Source organism: Choloepus didactylus, chromosome 2, assembly GCF_015220235.1.
Source record: "Choloepus didactylus isolate mChoDid1 chromosome 2, mChoDid1.pri, whole genome shotgun sequence".
Classification (NCBI taxonomy): domain Eukaryota; kingdom Metazoa; phylum Chordata; class Mammalia; order Pilosa; family Megalonychidae; genus Choloepus; species Choloepus didactylus.
Genome location: NC_051308.1, coordinates 153,171,652 through 153,189,999, shown reverse-complemented (window position 1 = coordinate 153,189,999; position 18,348 = coordinate 153,171,652). Strand labels below are relative to the sequence as shown.

The 18,348-nt window shown below is 37.7% G+C and overlaps 1 protein-coding gene across 2 annotated transcripts in view; it reads left to right on the top strand.

Moving 5' to 3' along the window:
- Positions 1 to 18,348, top strand: part of LRRC8C (leucine rich repeat containing 8 VRAC subunit C) — a 105,283-nt gene that overhangs the window by 70,480 nt on the left and 16,455 nt on the right. The gene's annotated exons all lie outside the window — the stretch shown is intronic.

Genomic DNA, 18,348 nt, shown 5'->3' with positions numbered 1-18,348 from the left:
TCAGTATGAAAGTTGAAACCATGCCTATCAATGGAGTCACCCAGGGAGAGTGTGGAGAGTGAGATGATGTCAAGAATAACATTAAAGAGTGAATAGAGAAAGAAGGGGAGCTGCTGAAGTAGACTGAGAAGGGCAAGTGGAAACCAGGAGAGAGTTGTGTCTCAGAAGTCAAAATAAGATGTGTTCCATGATGGCAATATAACTAACTCATGGACTGGATTACTTTCTTCAGGCTGCCATGATGAATTACCCCAAACTGGTGGCTTAAAGAAACCGGGAATTTATTGCCTCACAGTTCTTGAGGCTAGAAGTTTGAAATCAAGGTGTCTACAAAAGCTTTGTTCCTTCTGGAGGCTCTGAGGAGAACCTGTTCCTTGCCTCTCTCCTAGCTTCTCGAGATTGCCAGCAATCCTTGGCTTGCAGCTGCAGCACTCTTATCTCTACCTCCATACTCACATGGCACTTTCTCTGTGCATCTCTGTGTCTGTGTCTTAATCTCCCTCTTCCTTATAAGGACACCAGTCATTGGATTAGGGCCCACCCTAGTTCATTATGACCTCATCTTAACTTGAATGCAAAGACCCTATTTTCAAATAAGGTTATATTCACAGGTACCAAGGATTAGGATTTGAACATATCTTTTTGGAGGACCTAATTCAATACACAGCGTAGACCAAGAAGGAAAAAGTGGCAACTGCATCATTGGCAATTTTAGACAGTCTCAGTGGTTTTATAAAAGCAAATGAAAGTTAGAGTAGAGGCCATGGGGTAGATGTGACTTTCAGGTAGGTGAGTTGGGAGGGAGAGAGAACTAGGAGAAAGAACAATAGGTAGAAGTGGTGCAAAGTGGAAATAAAGGCTGTTTAAAATTAATTTTTAATAATAGCTAATACATGGTGCTTCCTGTGTGGCAAGCACATACTAACTCATCCTTATGTCAGACCTAAGATATAGGTACTGTTATCATCCCCATTTACGAATGAGACAGCTGAGACCCAGCCTCCCATGGTGAGCAGAAAAGCCGTTATTCAAACCCAAGCACTTTAGTTCCAAAATCCTTGTTCTTAACCCCTGAAACAGTGCTGCTATTTTACAGGTTGATAAAAGGTCTCCAAGAATAAAAGAAAAGAAAAAGGATGCCAATGGGAAAGTAGTTTGAAAGAAAGGTTATAAATTCATTCATAAATCAAGTATTTATTGAAGAACCTACTGTGCACCAGGCATGGTTTTAGGTAAAGTCAATGAAGGAGCTAAAAATAAAGGGCAAAAATCCAACCTTTTGAGCTTTAATTTATGGGAAAAAACAATGAGCAAAATAAACAAAATCAGTTAGTAAATTATATAATGTGTTAGAAAGTGATGCAAACAATGGGAAGAAATATAAAGCATTCAAGGATGGTTCAAAAGTCATCATGGGTAAGATGGGAATTGCCAACATCAAGTACGGTGTCTGGAAAGGCCTCGCTGAGGAGGTGACTTTTGACCAAGAAACTAAAGGAGGCAGATGTCTGAGAAGGAGCCCTCCGGGCAAAGGGAAAAACAAGAGCAAAGAGTGTTTGGGTCAAAGGGTTTACAGAAGGCTCTCCCCTTCTGCATGCAAATTTGACCTTTTACTTTCTCTTAACTTTTTAGCTCTTTTTCCCTAGAGACCTGATAAAGGTAGAATGTGAGCTGTGTTACTAGGCAACATTGCTTATGATAGAAATGACTGCTGATTCGTCAACTGCATCTGGTTTGGGAGAGTGACAATGCCTGATAGGAAGTTGTGTCATTGCACTTCTGTGATTGTGGTGACACTTGTAACTGGGTATGTCCCGTGACACATGGAAGATGTATCTGTTGAGTTATAAGAGATCTTGGCTCTTTGGGGGTATATGGCCTTTAAGCCCTGAACTTACTTCCTGAACTTGATCTTTTTTGCTTGCACCTGAGATGATACAATGAGGAGGGATGTGGGGCAAAGACTACCTCCTGAGCAGCAGTCTGGACCACTACATGGACAGTTGTGAAAATTCCCCCAGTGAGGGGACACCTGATGCTGCCTTGCTGGCAAGCTGTGACTCCAATCCTGCATCTTTCTAGGTGATTCTGGTGCCAAGTGAGGTCTGTGATACTCTTGTAAGTCTGAATGTTCAAGTGAACCTAGAAAGACCCCTATGGTGTTACAGGCCTGAAGCAGGAGTATCCCTGGCATGTTGAAGGAAAAGCCAGCCTGGTCTGTGTGCTAGAGTCATGTGGGTGAGGAGAAGAGTAGTAAAGAATGAGGTCCATGGGGCAATGGATGCCAGATCATGAAGTGCCTTGTGGGCCTCTGCAAAGGTTTTGCCTTTGCTCTGAATGAGATGGGATGCCTTGTGAGGGTATTGAGCAGACAGTTGCCATTATCTGACTTATGTTTTAACATGATCATTCTAGCTTTTTGTGTTGATAATGCAGTGTAGGGCACAAGGATGGAAGCAGCGGGGATTATTTAGAATAATACAGTGCAGTAATACAGGCAAGAGATGGCCAGGACCAGAGTTAAAGTAGTGATTTTGAAGGAAAAATCATCAGGATTGCTGAAAGGTTGAATGTGGAGTGTGAGAGAAAAAGAGAAATCAAGGATGACTCCAAGATTTTTAGGCCTGAGTCACTGGAAAAAGAGTTTCTCTTTGAGCCTGGTGAATTTGAGATACATACTAAACATCAAAGTAAAGTTATCAGTTAACAGTTCGATGTAAGGCTAAGAAGTTCAAGGTAAGTGATTGTTGTAGTTTTTCTCATTGCTAAAGAAAATACCATGCAATGAGTTGGCTTAAATAACGGGAATTTATTGGCTCATGGTTTTGAGGCTAAGAGAAGTCCAAAATCAAAGCATCATCAAGGCGAGGCTTTCTCCCAGAAGGCTGTGGCATTTTGTTGCTGGCTGCCAGTGATCCTTGGTCCTTGGTTTTTTTGTCACAAGGCAATGCACATAGCATCTCTCCTGGCTCCTCCCTTCTCTTCTGATTCCATTGACTTTCAGCTTCTGGCTGTAACCTCTTGCTTTTTCTCTGTGACCTTCCCTACTAGGCCTTGAGTAATAGGATTAAGACCCTTCCTGATTTAGTTGAACTATACCTTAACTGAAGTAACCTCATCAAAAGGTCCTATTTACAGGGGTTCAAACCCCAGGAATGGATTAAATTTAAAAACATGTTTTTCGGGGAGACATTGCCCAAAGCAACACAGTGATGAATGGTCTTCTGGATCTAGCATCCAGGTGGGAGAATTATCCTTGATTTGGATGGGGGAGTGGGAGGGCGGGAGGAGTGACATCTTCTACCAGAATTGGAATGAAGTCTACAGATGCATTTTATTTGGGAGGGGGTAGGGCAGCAGAATAATTGGAGTTTATGCTTTATGGCTTCTGATTTCTCTGTGAAGTAGAAAGTGACATTAAGTACAGAGATTGTGAGGGGGTGGCATGAAGTGGCAATAAGGATGGTAATGGAGTAGGATCCTTGAGAAGGGCAAAGATTTAGAATGGCCAGTTGGGAAATAATAGAAGAAAGTGTTGGGGATTGAATCGTGTCCCCACCAAAAGACATGTTCAAGTCTTAATCTGTGTTCCTGTGGGTATGAACCCATTTGTAAATGGGACCTTTGAAGATTCTAGCAGTTAAGATGTGGACTCATTTGTGAATGTGATCTTCAAAGATTGCTATTTAGATGAGGCCAAATTGAATCATGATGGGCCTTAATCCATTAGACTGGAGTCATTTTAAGCAAAGGAAATTCAGGTGTAGTCAGTCAGTAGAAGCTGGAAGTCAGTGGAGCAGACACAAGGAGAGAGAGATGGATGTGTGATGGAGGGTTGCTTGAACACTATAGATTCTGGGAGGAAGCAAACCCTGCCAACACCTTAATATTGAACTTCTAACCTCCAAAACTGTGAAACAATAAATTCCTGTTGTTTACTTTGTGGTATTTGTCATAGTAGATGGCAAACTAAGACAAGAGGATCAGCAGGAAGACTGTACATCTATCTGAATTTATTACTGTGACATGACATACAACACTGCCTCAGGATCTGCTTAGCAAGCAGAGGGAATTGTTTTTCTTGTTTACATATTCCATGACAGGATGAAATGCAGAAAAGAGAAACCGAACAGAAAATCTATAAATATTAGTTAAATCTAATATTAAATCTAATATTAGTTAAATCTAATAATATTTATAGAAAATCTATAAATATTAGTTAACTTGGAAGAGAATGCATGAAAACAAGAGAGTATACCTATTACAATGTCCATAAGGAACATCATCTAGGAGATGAACCTCATTTAGGAGATGTGTCTACAGTGAGTTGGGGAGTGAATTCAAGCTCAACTTGAACATATATCTACACTTTGGTCAGAATCATCTTTCCAGAGCACATGCCAGTCATGTCTCTCTGCTGTACAGAAACTTTTGGTGTTCTCCACTCATCACCCTGCCCAGCACCACCCCCATTAACACCCACATCTGGTGCCTAGTCTACTCATAGTGTTTTTCCTTACAGCTTTTGAAAAGAAAACTGACACCAGTTGGCAGGGTCCAGGAAGTGTTGTGTGAGAGGGTCAGTGTTCTGAAGCAAAATGAAATGCCCAAAAGGAAAATTGTGTCATACTATGAAGGCCAAAGAGCTCAAAAGTCAAATGGGGTGGGCCATTCAATTCAACAAACATCCCTGAGCACCAGTGATGTAACAGGCACTGTGCTGGGTGTTAGACGCTGAAAGAGAAATACAATACAGTCCCAGCCTCAGACAGCTAACCATGTAAAAGCTGTAGAAATACATAAGCAATGCCATTCAGTGCATAAGTGACTTAATAGAGGGTAGACTTCAAGAGCACTAATATAATGTCATCTTAGCCATTGGAGATCAGGGACGAAAGGAGGTGTAAAGCTAAGTATCAAAGAATGTGTACACACAACAAAAATACATATTTTTTAAAAAAGAATAAAGGAAGGAGAAATCAGAATAAACAAGATTTAGTGTGATCATTTTATAAAGTCCTCATTGATTGGCACAGTGAACAGAGGGCACAGATGTCATTTAATGGGCAGAGCCAGGGATGTTAAATAGCCTGCAGTGAGTGGGACAGTTTCACACAGCAGGAGAATTGTCCTATCCAGAAGGCTAACAGCGCTTCTGCTGAGTAAGACTGGTAAGGAAACCTGTGCTAGAATCTATATGTGCTTAATTTCATTTAGTTCCACAAACAGCCCTGTGGAGGTAGATTAGTGCCATTTTTCAAATGAGAATTCTGAAGTATAGAAAGTTAGGTAACTTGCCACAAAACCAAGAAGGACTCAGCCAGGATTCAAATCTAGGGCTGGTTCTCCAGCCGATATCCTTCAGTCCTGTGCACACTGCTATGAAATATTATGAAAGCATTACAATTATACAATTGTGTAGTCAAACTTTGGTTTATAAAATAGAATTTGAAGTGTTAAAACAAGGGCAAAATGACTAAAAGGGAAAATAAGAAATTATAAAAATAATGAATTTTCTGAATTACAGATTAGATTGTTTTAAAGGATATTTGCTATGTACATAACGTTAAAGAAAAATAACTTCCAAGCTATAGTAAGTATTAAAGAAACAAGAAGTAAGGAAAGTAATTTACTAAGGAAAGTAAATTACTAAAGAAAGTAAAACCACCCAGGATCCATATTACAAATTAAAGTAATGCTCCTTAAGGGAAGTTTTAAGCTCTTATTTAAACTCTGCTAAGATAATCCTCTGAAATTGGCTTTATGACTAATAACTTTACAAACAAAGCTTTCTCTGAAGCTCAAATCCCTTTCCTGTGTCCAAGGTGATATTAAAAAACTTAAAATACATTTCTGTGCCTTGATTTTTCCCTTTGTAAAATGAAAATACAATCCTTCTTTCTGATCTTATTTATAAAGCAATTAACTCCTGGATTTGAAAGCCTGACAAAGCAAATTCTAAGGTAGAGGTTAGAAGAGTACTTATTGGTGACAAAACATCAATCCAATAGCTTTTTGAGTTACCATTTTATAAGTTGCCTTTTCCATGGCAAATACTAGTCTGTTTATCCCTAAAGGCTTACGTTCCTCTAGATTCAACACTAGGCAGCTTTGAAAAATGCTGTAGGCAGAGGGGATTTTTATCCATTAAAGGAGTGTTAATCTTTTCTTGTTCTAATGTAAAAGAATTAGAATCAACACTTTTTTGTCCTACCTCATCTGACAAATATTTATTTGCATCTGAGTAAGTAGCTATTTTCAAGGCTAGCATGGAATAAGAGCATACATACAGAGCACTACTTAGATCACATCAATCCACATAAAAACAAATATAAACTCATTGTAAACCTAGAGAGTTTATATATCCTATTCCTTTACAGTCATACACCTCAAGGACCATAGTGTAAACACCCAACTTTGTGCTATAAACAACACTATTCAGAAACTCAGCACACTCAATAACAGACCAAATACTGAAAGGTCAGCATGTTGCTTCCTGGAAAAATAAGATTTCTTTAGATCTCTGCTCAGTGACTGTAGGTTATCTTATTTTGACCAAATCCAAAACAGCCCACAGGCAGGCTGTTACCAAATATAGAGTTCATAGTTAAAAACCAGAAACAGGAACTGGGAGATGCAAGCCCCCTGGAAGCCCCAGGGGAACTGCCTTGTGATTGTTACACAGGAAAGACATTTCCTGCTTTCTGAATTAAGGAGAGAAGAAACAAAAAAAGCCAAGAGAATGATTTCAGTGACTTGACGCCACCTTCAAAAAATCCTTGCAGATTTAACTGGATCCCCAGGAGCAACCTGGCCGGCAGGGTCACACTGGGGAAGGATGTGGGACATCTGAGCTTGTTGGTCAGAGTTGATCCCTACTTTGATTTTTGGAGCATACTGAAGTTAGTTTCTGCTTCTAGGATTTAGAACCATCAATGTCAGTTCCATGGGAAATGACCTTCGGGTGAGGATGCTTAGGGGCAGTTCACAGGAAAGTACGGGCGACAAAAACAACTAATCACAAGATTAGAAACTAATCACCAAAGTGATTTCAGAGCAGTTCATTTTGATAATGTGCCCTAAATTCTTGCTTCTGTCAGCCTCATCCTCTGCCCCCAGAAAACCCAGGATTTCTAGTAAATCCTTTTTCTTTTGCCAATCCTGAATTTAGATTAGCCCATGGTTTAAGGTAAAATTCACTATACTTATGAAATAGCAGATAGCACTAGTAGATAGGGTTAAAATAAGACCTCAGCTAACATAAGTTTTGTAAAGTTTCTATGTACCCAGTACATGACTTTATAAATATTCTACTTGAGTCTTTGGGAATTATGAACAAAAATTATTTGGATGGTGAAAATAATTTTGAATAGCAGCTTTTCTCATCTCTGTAGGGATGGTGGTGAATACTGTGAGAGAAACCATTTTAAACCCCCTGTTACATCTAGTGACAAAATATGTCTTAGTTAGGACTTAGTAGTTATGATGGTTTATTCATACTGGTTTGATCTTCCTGAAAACTTTACTTCTTGTTATCTATCACCTTGACAATTTAATGTACAGAGAATTCCTGGCCACAAGAATAATATATGAGTGCCTTTCAGCTCACCCCTTGTACGTTTAACACAGGGCATGAATCTAACTGTTTTTTATAGATCATCTGACACTGTCCAATACAGTCATTAAATGTGGAACATTTCCTCTTGTCTCACTATTATGGATAATGATGATCTTGTTGCCGATTGAATGTTTAATAATACATGTTTCCCCTCAAATCATCAAATTCTGACAGAGTATTTGGGCTTTTTTCTATGTGAAGCAAATGGGATTTACTATATATTTATCCTAAGTTGTTGATACTGTGTTGAGTCATTCAAAACTTGTTTAAGGTCTATATTAAACAAGTTTCTATCACGTGGGGAGGGGTGATCTTGTATTTCTGGTCAGAGTCTTTGAGCTGGAGATCTTCCTCAATCCTGTGATCATATCAGGCCTCTTTCCCTTCTCATTTTGTTCCTATCAAGGTCCCCTATTTCTCTTTCCACTGATAATTCAAGAGATCCTTTGGATCCTGTCAACCACGTAGAGGCCTTGTGGTGAGAAATAGGCTAACATGGGGACTGCTTTTTAATTGCAACACTAGTAAGTTTCCAGATGATATAGAAATAATGGGTGCTGTTTTTTCTTCACCTACTCTACTGTTTTCCTTTGTAAAATCCTGCATTCTGTTATGTTTATTTTATTATAATTGCTATTATTCTGGAACATATAGCCTTCATAAATTTTTAATTGATCCAGTAATATTGTTTCCTATCCACTTTTGAAAATGTGAAATAAAACACTCCAACTATAAAAATGTTTAATTGCTAGAAGACATAATGAAAAATAAAATACCATTCCAAATAGCGAAAACTGTTAACTCTCTAGGAGTTAAAGTAACCCAGCATACACAGACTTTCACAGAAAGTTTAAATGTCTAATACATGACATAGAAGACAATTTGAATAAATGGAAAGACATTCTGTGTCCTTGGATGGCATAGACTTGATATTGCAAGATGTCCTGTTGCCACAAATTATTGTATAAATTTAAAGCAATATCAATAAAATTTCAGTTAGATTTTTTTGAGAAATGATAAATTTATACCAACATTTATATGAAGAATACTTATGGTAGAGGAGGGGAATAGAGTGGAGTAAAGGGATTAAAGGGAATTCATTCATTCATTCATTCATTTTTAAAAACCAGGATGGGGCTTTGCATGAACCAAAGATGCATTAAGGAATATAAATAACTCAACCCCTCTGCCCTAAAGTTCTCCCCTCTCCTCACAAACACAGAAAAAAATCACCTCACTGTATGAACTAATTTCTTCAAATTATAGAATATGACTCAGATACTCCATCCAAACCTCATCCTTTTCTTCCTTTTTTTTTTTTTTTTTTTTTTTTTTAAATCAGTTGTAAACCTCTGAATCTCTTTCTTGGCAAATATTTCTATTGTATTTCACAAGTAGGAAATTTCTCATCTACAGATTTCACTATTGGGAAAATCCTTGGCCCTAAAATTTACCATCCCTTTGTTTAAAAAAAAAAAAAACAGAAATCTGGTTAGAAAAATTACCTCTAATTTATAGGAAGATAAGCTCCAAAAGGGCAGACGTTCTCTGTCAGGTTCACTCCTGTAACCCCAGCACTGAAAACAGTAGCAGACATGTGTAAATGCTCAGCAGAATGTGTTTTGTGGAATGAAGAGATGAATAAATGAAGTACAGATGACACATTGTAGCCATGTGCTAATCTTCAGTGAGCATCTGACATCTTTGGAAAGGGGCTGAGACCTTGAGTTATGGAGGCGCTGTATTCATTTCTGGGTGTTCTACGTCATAATTTAAGATACTGTGACTATTAGAAAAGAGGGCCCAAGAAACCTTTTATGAGGCCTGATTGAAGGCGTGTTTAGCCTAAAGTTGAGAAGACTGAAGGGAACATGAGAAGAGACAGCAGATACTTGGTGGCTGCCATGTGGAAAGTTTAAATGGCTCATACATATTTCATGTGGCCTAGAAGAACAAATAGAACCAATTGCAGAAGTTTTAGGAAAGAAGATATTTGGCTCAGTATAACCCCAAACTTTAAAAAAGTCAAGTACTTTCTGAAAAGGTCTTATAAGGCAGTGAGTTTCCTGTTATTGGAGATGCTCTTTCAGAAACTGAAAGACCTGTTAAGGGACAGCTGTAAAAATAATTAATGTGTTCTTTACATACAATAGTTCTAGGCAGTGGGTTTAGACAGTGACAAAAATGACAAATTCCTTGCCACAAAATAAATACTTTAAAAATATAATGCCAAATATGACGAGTGCTTTGAAAAAATTAAAACAATGTGAAGAGAGAAAGTGACAAGGGTCCTATTTTAAATAGGATGATTGAGGAAGTCCTTTCTGAAAAGGTGACAGTTGAGCAGAACTAAAGGAACTGAGAGAGGAAGCCTTGTGGATATATGGAGGAGTAACATTCCAAGCAGAGGGAAAAGAAGAGGCCAGTGTGCAGAAAAGGCACAGGGGCTAAGAGTAGCCTCTTTCAGTTTTTCCTTGCTTGGATCTACTTCATAAGGCCTGAGATGAGCAGTAACCTAAATTGAGTTCCCACCATCCCAGCATTAACCCAAATTGCCTTCCCACCCTGGAGCATTTGTGCTCCCACAAATCTCAGGTATCTTAGATTTACGTTTCCAGGCTTAAATGTGGATATTAGAACAAAAAATTATAATAATCCTACAATATCTTGGAACCCAGGACCACATGAACACCTGAAACATTTTATCACCTCTGTTGGCACTTCACTAGTCACAGAGGATGACAGAAAATGTTAAGAGCCTATCTCATTGTCCCAACAAATCTTGAAGTTGCTTAAAGACGGGTTTTATGTGTGATTCATCTTTATATCCACCTGGATGTCTTTGACCTAACACATACACAAGAAATATTTATTGAGTGAATGCATTAATGTGCTTCAGCAGCCCTACAGATTCATTGAATACCTTAATAATAAAAACAATAATGTGAACATACAGTTTAAGACAGTACCATCATAAACTGATGGGGAAAGCTTTGTGTGGGTTAATTAGTGAGGAGGTGATTGAAATCAGATCTCTCCCTAAAATGTGTAAAAGCAGCCAATAGCAAATTATTTTTCTTTTATAATGCTGTTGCCCTTATGCAGATCTATATGGGAATGCTGGGGCTTTGTCCTTAGAATAATTATCATAAACCCAGTGCAGAGAGCCTGAGGTTTGAGCAACAAACTTTGTAATTAAAAAACAAAAAAGAAACAGAAGTCCTTTAAAGATGTATTGAAATATTGCACTAATAAGAGATCATCAAATCCCAACTTATTTATTGTTGTATATCCTCATGTGTAAGAAAACTGCCAAAATTTGCGTGGAGGGAAACATGCTGTTATGGCTAGAAAACTGTAGAAACTGAAGCACCTCTGTAGAGCAAGTGACAGCATCGTTTCAGTGATATCAATGGAGTATTTTACAGAACTGAGAATTTGTTTTGTTTGGGCCATATGTGGTTATTTATAATACAATTTTAATTGCTGCGGTGAAAACTAGGTTTGTCTTAACTTGACGATTGCCCATTCATACTGATGTTGGGTGGAGAAGTATATTGCCAGCATCACAGAGTAAAAACTCTTATTAGGGGTGATTAAGTTCTGTTAACAGTATTAGCACTTGACTTCACCCCCAAGGATTGGATGTTAAGAGCTGCCCTGAAAGCCCGACTACCTTCATGTTGATTTGTGGGAAAATGGTTTCTACATTCTAACCAACCAATTTTCAAATGAACTTTTCAATTACTCTTTAGGATACTTTAGTCTTTCAGGGCATTTTAAACATTCATTTAAATTTTATTGGTTCTTAAGTAATAGTGGCATGTCCATGATATTGGTTTATCCTTATCCATGAAGGCTATAGTCCTGTAGTAGTTAACTAAATTTCTTCTTAAAAAATTAAACATATAATTTCAGAATTGGAAGAAAATTTAGAGGTCACTTAGTTACTTAGTTAAATGCCCATCCAAAATAGAAATCACTTTTATAACCTCCTTGACAGATTAATATCTAACTTCTGTTTGAGTACATATGGTGCTAGGGAGAAGTATTCTGTTTAATAAAATTTTTGCTATGAAACTACAAATAAATCAATGCAATTTTATTGAATGTTGACAAGGTTCCCAAGACTGTGCTAGATATTATGGGGAATATGGAATAATTTAACACTACCATTGCCCCAGAGGAGTTTAAGAAATAGAGATGCAAAATAACACATTCATTCATTGCACTAATTTATTCTCAATCTTCTTTATTATAGTTTCTGTGCTCAAGTCTGAGGACACAAAGACTTGGTCTTGGTCCAGAAGAAATTTAAACTGTTACAAAAATAGTTATTCATACATGTCCTTCTAAAACAAAAGATAATTGTATATACAATATATGTTACATTACAATGAGAGCAAATGAGAAAGAACATTTAAGTCTTCCTGGAGAAATTAAGGTTTCAGATATTCTATATAAGAGGGTTTAAATTCCTGGAAAAACAGAGTTGTGGGCTATTAAAAAGAATAAGACTTGTGAGGCAAGGTAAAGTTTCAAAAATATCCAATTGGAGGTTTCTAGCAAATAAAAAACTTTCAGCTTTTTTTTCATATAATAGCGCTTCATGTGTCCAAAAATAAAGGGATAAAGGCTTTGAAACTTACATAGTCACTCTTGTCATCATGTAATGACAAGTTTAAAACATTTCTTGTCCTAAGATATAAACCTGTGCTAACTGGCAACATTAGGGTCAGCTATTTCAAAATAAAATTGTTATCTCTCTATATTAAATATATTAGTTCTTAAGAGTGAGTAGGATTCTTTGCACTGAAACCTAAAGCTTGGGCCATGTGACCTTAAGTTCAGGTATGTTAGCTTATCTTTTAGAATGCTGATGTTAACTTTTAAAATGGAGGTGCTAGATGTTAGACTGAGAAAATGGTTAATTCATGATGAGAAGGTGTCATAGGGATCTTCCCTTCTGGAGCACTGTTGGTGTGTATGATGATATTGGTTAGTGACTTGATTTTATATTTTAGAAATTCTGCACTATCAACCACAAACCTTTTATCTAATAAACAGACTATCAACTATAGCATCATTTTACCTTGTAAGAAACCTCATATACTCACTGGAAATAAATTTCAAAAAAACAAAACAAACCCCCCAAAAACCTTAGCTTTTTATACTTCCATCTAGGCCAAGTAAATCTGAAGAGAAAAATTAAATCTTTCCCGAAAATTTCAGACAGAGGATATGGACACTCCCATATCCTTCTAGTATGATTTTAGGTAAAACATGTGGCTTTATAAAATAAGCAATTTCAGCATCGTTTTTATTTTGTAGATTTATTGTGAATAGAAAGTGCTAGTAAATAGAAATTTGTTATTTTAGTCTCTTCATCGACCCCAAAATGCCTTCTCTTCATTAGGTGCCATTTCTGTATAGTCATGAGTGTGGTTGGTCGGATATCTGGCAAGCAGGTATTGAGAGAGGTCTGGGATCCAGGATCAAATACCCAAATTCTTTCCTCCCGTAGCTACCTGCTTCCCTCTCCCAGAAGACCCTGCAGGAGCTATATGGACGAAGGACAAGACCAAGCAAAGGAATATTCGATTAAAGTCCCAAACCTCACCGTCAGCCTCCTGGTGAGCCTAGGCTGGACCTCAAATGAGGCACAAGGACTCCCAATGCCTAAGCTCTCTAGACTTGTGAGACCTGACCCAGGAGGGGGACAAGAAGTTCCCTTGGCCTCTTCTCCACACCTTACTCTCTGCTGATCCCAGGAAAAGAAAAGGGGACCCTGGGAAAGGAAGGCAGAGAGAGGAGTGGAGGAAGGGAAGGAAAGATAACATTGATTCTAGAACTGGTCTAAGCTGCTGTCCCCAGGCCCTCCTAGGATAAGAGCAACTTCTAAGAAAGCAGCAGCTCTAGACCCATCGTATCACATCAGCTTCAGGGAAGAAGAGAAACGTCAAAGGATGACTCCCAAGAGAAGCTCTAAAGATAGAGTCCAAACAGACTAATCCTGAGGGAGAGCCCTGCCATGTGAACTTAAGAGCCTTAACCCCTGTGAGCACCATGGTTCAATACTTTTCCTTGAACATTGCCAACTCGACAAGCCCTCTTTCTCCTAGAAGGGAGAAAGGAGGAAGAACAGTCTTGCATTCAGAGATCAGCCATTAGCTGGATGATTCTGGAAAAAAGGAAAAACACTAGATGAAATTCACTCTATATGGTACTATTTGCCTGTAGCATGTATGGCCTTTCTTATCCAAATTAATGGTTTTTCTGGAGTCCAGATCTCATAACTTCCAAAAACACATGACTGAAAACAAACATTCTTTTACCCTTCAGTGCACATAAATGTTTAAGAGTTGTCATGATTCTTGCATACCTGCAAGCCTTCTATGATGTCACAAGTTACAACTATTCTTTCATAAATTGTATCATTCATTCTGTAACATAGACTGGATCATTGCCTGGCACCTAACACCTTCTCACTTACCAAATGCTATAACAAATTATTCTTCAGTTGTTAGAGTAGAATAAATTTTTAAAATAAATTATTTTTGCAAAATCCTTTTAGGACAGTTTTTTGTTTGTTTGGATGCTTCTAGTGTTTAAAGTTCTGTATCTTTGTGCTGTTTGTATGTTTTATTTAGTCTAGAGAATTTGTTTCTCTTTGGACTCTCCCGATTTCTCTTATCCTATTCCTGCCCACAGATTTACTAGTAAACTGCAGAGTTCCGAGATAAGTCAGCTGAGTACAGAGTTAAGATTTCAATCCCAGGGCATTGCTTCAAAAAGAGCTTTTCCTACATTATTTCAAGAGCATAATCATAGTTAATATTTCAAATTCTTTAAACAACTGAAACAGTGGAACAGTAGTCTGTTATGAATCAAGAATTATATATTCATAATTTTATCTGCAGTGTTTATACCTCCATTGAATTTTCCCTCATGATTCTGACTGGATGTTTTCCACTTAAACAATTCACTGGTCCATTTGGCTTATTGAAAAATGCCATGAAGCAAAATGAGAGACTGCTCCAAATCTTACTCCCTCCCTCATTCTTGAATCATTTTTTCCTAATTCCTTGTTTGTTCTGGAGCAGCTTTCCTCAAAGGAAGAAGGGAAAAAAACACAACATAGATACAACCAAGAAGACATAGGAAATGAACACACCCTTGATGGCTGGAAAGTCTCAGGCTAATCAACTAGGTTAAAAAAATTAGTGCTGGTGGTGTGCGTATTGCCATCCTTGCCCTCAGGAAAGCCGATGTGTCAATATTTCAGTGATAGGAGAATTGGCTTTACTAAGAGAAATATCAAAGTGTAGACATGATCCTAATATAGATATGAGAGCTTCTTTTTTACTTTAGGAATAAATTGACAGTATCTCCCAAATCTGGCACTCTTTGTGTATCTTAAATGAGTCAGCACTTAGCTCTGGCTTTAGGAATTACTAGGCTAACATCACTTGGCATTTGGAGGATGTACGAAATGAATTATTTCATCTCAGAAGAAGGTAGCTAGGAGCCAATGTTTCCAGATGTTCACTGGCATCTGATTATATAAATGTGTGTACTTGCTATTGCTGTGGTTTGTTTTCCTTTGGGGAGGACGGGGAGACATACTGTTTGTTTTATTCACCTCATTTATTGCATACCTACTTTGTACCAGGCAATGAAAACAAGGCACAGCATCTGCCTTTAAGGAACGCGGTGGTCTAGGAAGGCAACCAATAATTAAATAGACACCTATACTGTGTTTTCTTAGATGCTGTGATAGAGCAAAAATCAGAACTTAAAAAACTACTGCAGTTCTGGTAGAGTATTTGAAACTATTATCTACCTGTTTAACTACTACTAGTTATGTATTGTAATAAGACTCAATAAAATATGAGTTAGCTTTTCCGAGTGTTTAATCCTTACAACAAACTGATGGCATTTAAGGTTTCTCAAGCATAGAAATTAACTTCTGATGATGTTTAATGCCTGATGATGTTTAATATGCTATTGTTATATTTTACCACTGAGAAAATTAATAAATTAAAAAATCCATGTTTTAATGGACTCTCCCTCCAATCCCCTGGATTCTCTTCCAGGGACATGGACTACACGCCCCAAAGGTACAAGAGTGTGCTTTTTTCTTTTCCTTCTCCTGTTGAGGAACAACCAACAAAAACACTTTTTACCCAGCCCTTGTGCTTTATTAATAAGCACCTTAAAATTTGGCGATTTGCTTTAATCTTGTTTCCCCTCTGATATCATGGTCTACACTTCCTCTGCGCACATGTGTTATTTCCTGGCTATCATATGTTTTGAACATCATTAAAAAGAAAGGAAGGCCCGATGGGTTGCAGCTTCCATCATGCTCCTCTCAGGCTTTAGGGGGCAAGCATCAGGGCGGATCTTGGCGAACTCTGCTCTTTTTGGGGCTTGTGCAGCCCTGTGTGACTGGAAGGGTGATGGAGCAAGAAGCCGAGCCTGAGGGGCAGCCCTGAACCCTCGAGAGAACCCCCCTCCACTCCAGGCGTGAAAAACCCCACATGGCAAATCTGCAATATCAACATGTCTGTATCTGTGGATGGTGCTGTCAGCACCTCACAGGTTTCCGCTTTGGAACCAGAGGCCCTGGTTAAAGCAAAGCCCTTGCCCTTGTAGATTTTACAGTCTGTGGGTGCACAAAAAAATACACAGTGAAAGAGAGCCATCAGACTCAGGCACATCTGTCAGTGAAAACAGGTGTCACCTCGACAATGGCAGTGGTTAAAAGGACCCTGTGCCACAGCTGCAAGAAGAGAAACCTTCATCCTCAAATTTGATTTCAAGACCAACTACCTCATTTAGAAGGAGAGCAAGTAGTGAGACAGAAGGAAATTCAGATGAATTCGCTGGTGAATGACAAAGAAAGCGCCATAAATCTGATAGCATTTCCCTTTCCTTTGATGAAAGCCTTGCTCTATGTATAATAAGGGAGGTATGTTGTGTTGATTTTTTTACATATATCAAATTGAGAAACTTCTCAGTCCTTGTAGATTTCTTCTCTTTAGTGTAATTTACCTACTTGGGAAGGTGGTGGGGGTTAGTGAATATTCACTTCCTTTTAGGAAACTTGCTGTTTTATAATTGGGTTTTAATGGAATTTGAATTGGATATATAGCTCATCCTTTACTACTACCCTTCATATTTTAAATAATTTCCATTTTCTCTTAAATGAGAAGTATCTGATTTATTTTACCATAAGTAGGTCATTTAAATGTGACTAGTGCCTTCCTTGTAGGGAGATAAAGTTTGTGTGAAAGATTTAATACTTAAATTTTAGATACTCTTAAACCTTCTGATCCTTAGTTTCTCTGCTCTTTCATAACCTCTTCAAATACTCTTTACAAATAAGAAGGAAATTGGTTGTTATATTTGGTGCCATAGAAGATAAAATGTACTACTTATTCTCCAGCCTCTTTGGTTAGTAAGGGATAGATGGTGATGATGTTATCCATTGAAAAGTCTTTGAGAACAGCCATCATTTACCCATAAGGCAACTTTTTTAAAGCTCCAGAGTAGAATGTGGAGTTGTCCTGGGGGGGGGGGGGGGGTTCCAACCTGATATACAATTTCAGGATTTATTGGGAATCAACTGTTTCTCTTAAGTGAAAAACAATTTAAGACACTTTGAAGTACTTCTTGGGCTGGATTACACTGTCCCTAATAGTTATCTAGGTTTTTAGACCTTTACTTAAGGCAAGTTTTAGAAACCATTGAGTTCAGAAACATAAATACAGAGATTAGATAAATAGAAGAACTGTCCATTTTAAAAATAACTGGAAAGATCAACTTTTCTCTAAATTATCCAGAAATTATGTACCACTTTCCTTCAAGAATGACAGGAGCATAGGATTCTAAAATATTTCTCAAACTATGTAGATTAATTTATTAATTTATATTTATATACAAGTCTTCAGCAAAATTGTGTGAATAACCAAATGTTTAGACAAATGGGATTGAGTTTTGATTTACGGTCCCAATGTTTTTCTCCCGGATATGACAGGTTGAGGACAATCAACTGAACTATGAGTTTAGAGTAGAACTGAGGGATAATTTTACACAGCAACTTTATGTGTCTGTTAGTAGCAGTAGATTGTTTTAGATAGACTTCAGAAAAACAAAAAACACATGCACACACAGCTTACCCATGCATATATAAAGAAGTGGGAAACAAATGGCTGAAGATATAGTACTTGAGCCAGAGCTATTCTCAAATACAGTAAAGCTTAATTAATTTGAAATGTATGATACATTAACTAGAACTAAGCAGAATACATCCTTTCTAAGGAATTAGTGGTATGACTGAGATAATTTAATGTACACTCATTATATGTAGGCAGTGATTATGCTGTTTGTAAAACAAATGTATGTGCAAATGGAATCTAATTCTAAATGCCTATGGACTACTAATGTAGTCTTGTCTAAATTTTTAGGCTTTGGATACATATTTATTGACTTACAAATAAGTAACAATTTATTAAATGATTAAAAGAAAGAAAGGAAGGAAAATACCATGTGCACGGCAGGCAGGAGATGATGCCACATATTTGCAGTTATGCTTTTCCATTTCCCCTGGAGACAAGAACATTGTTTTGTTTGCCCTGGTGATAGAGATGCAGAGTATGTGGTTCTTATGGGTCTCCCTCTATTTTTATCCTCCAGTGGTGATTTCCCCTCCAGTACTCATGCATTGA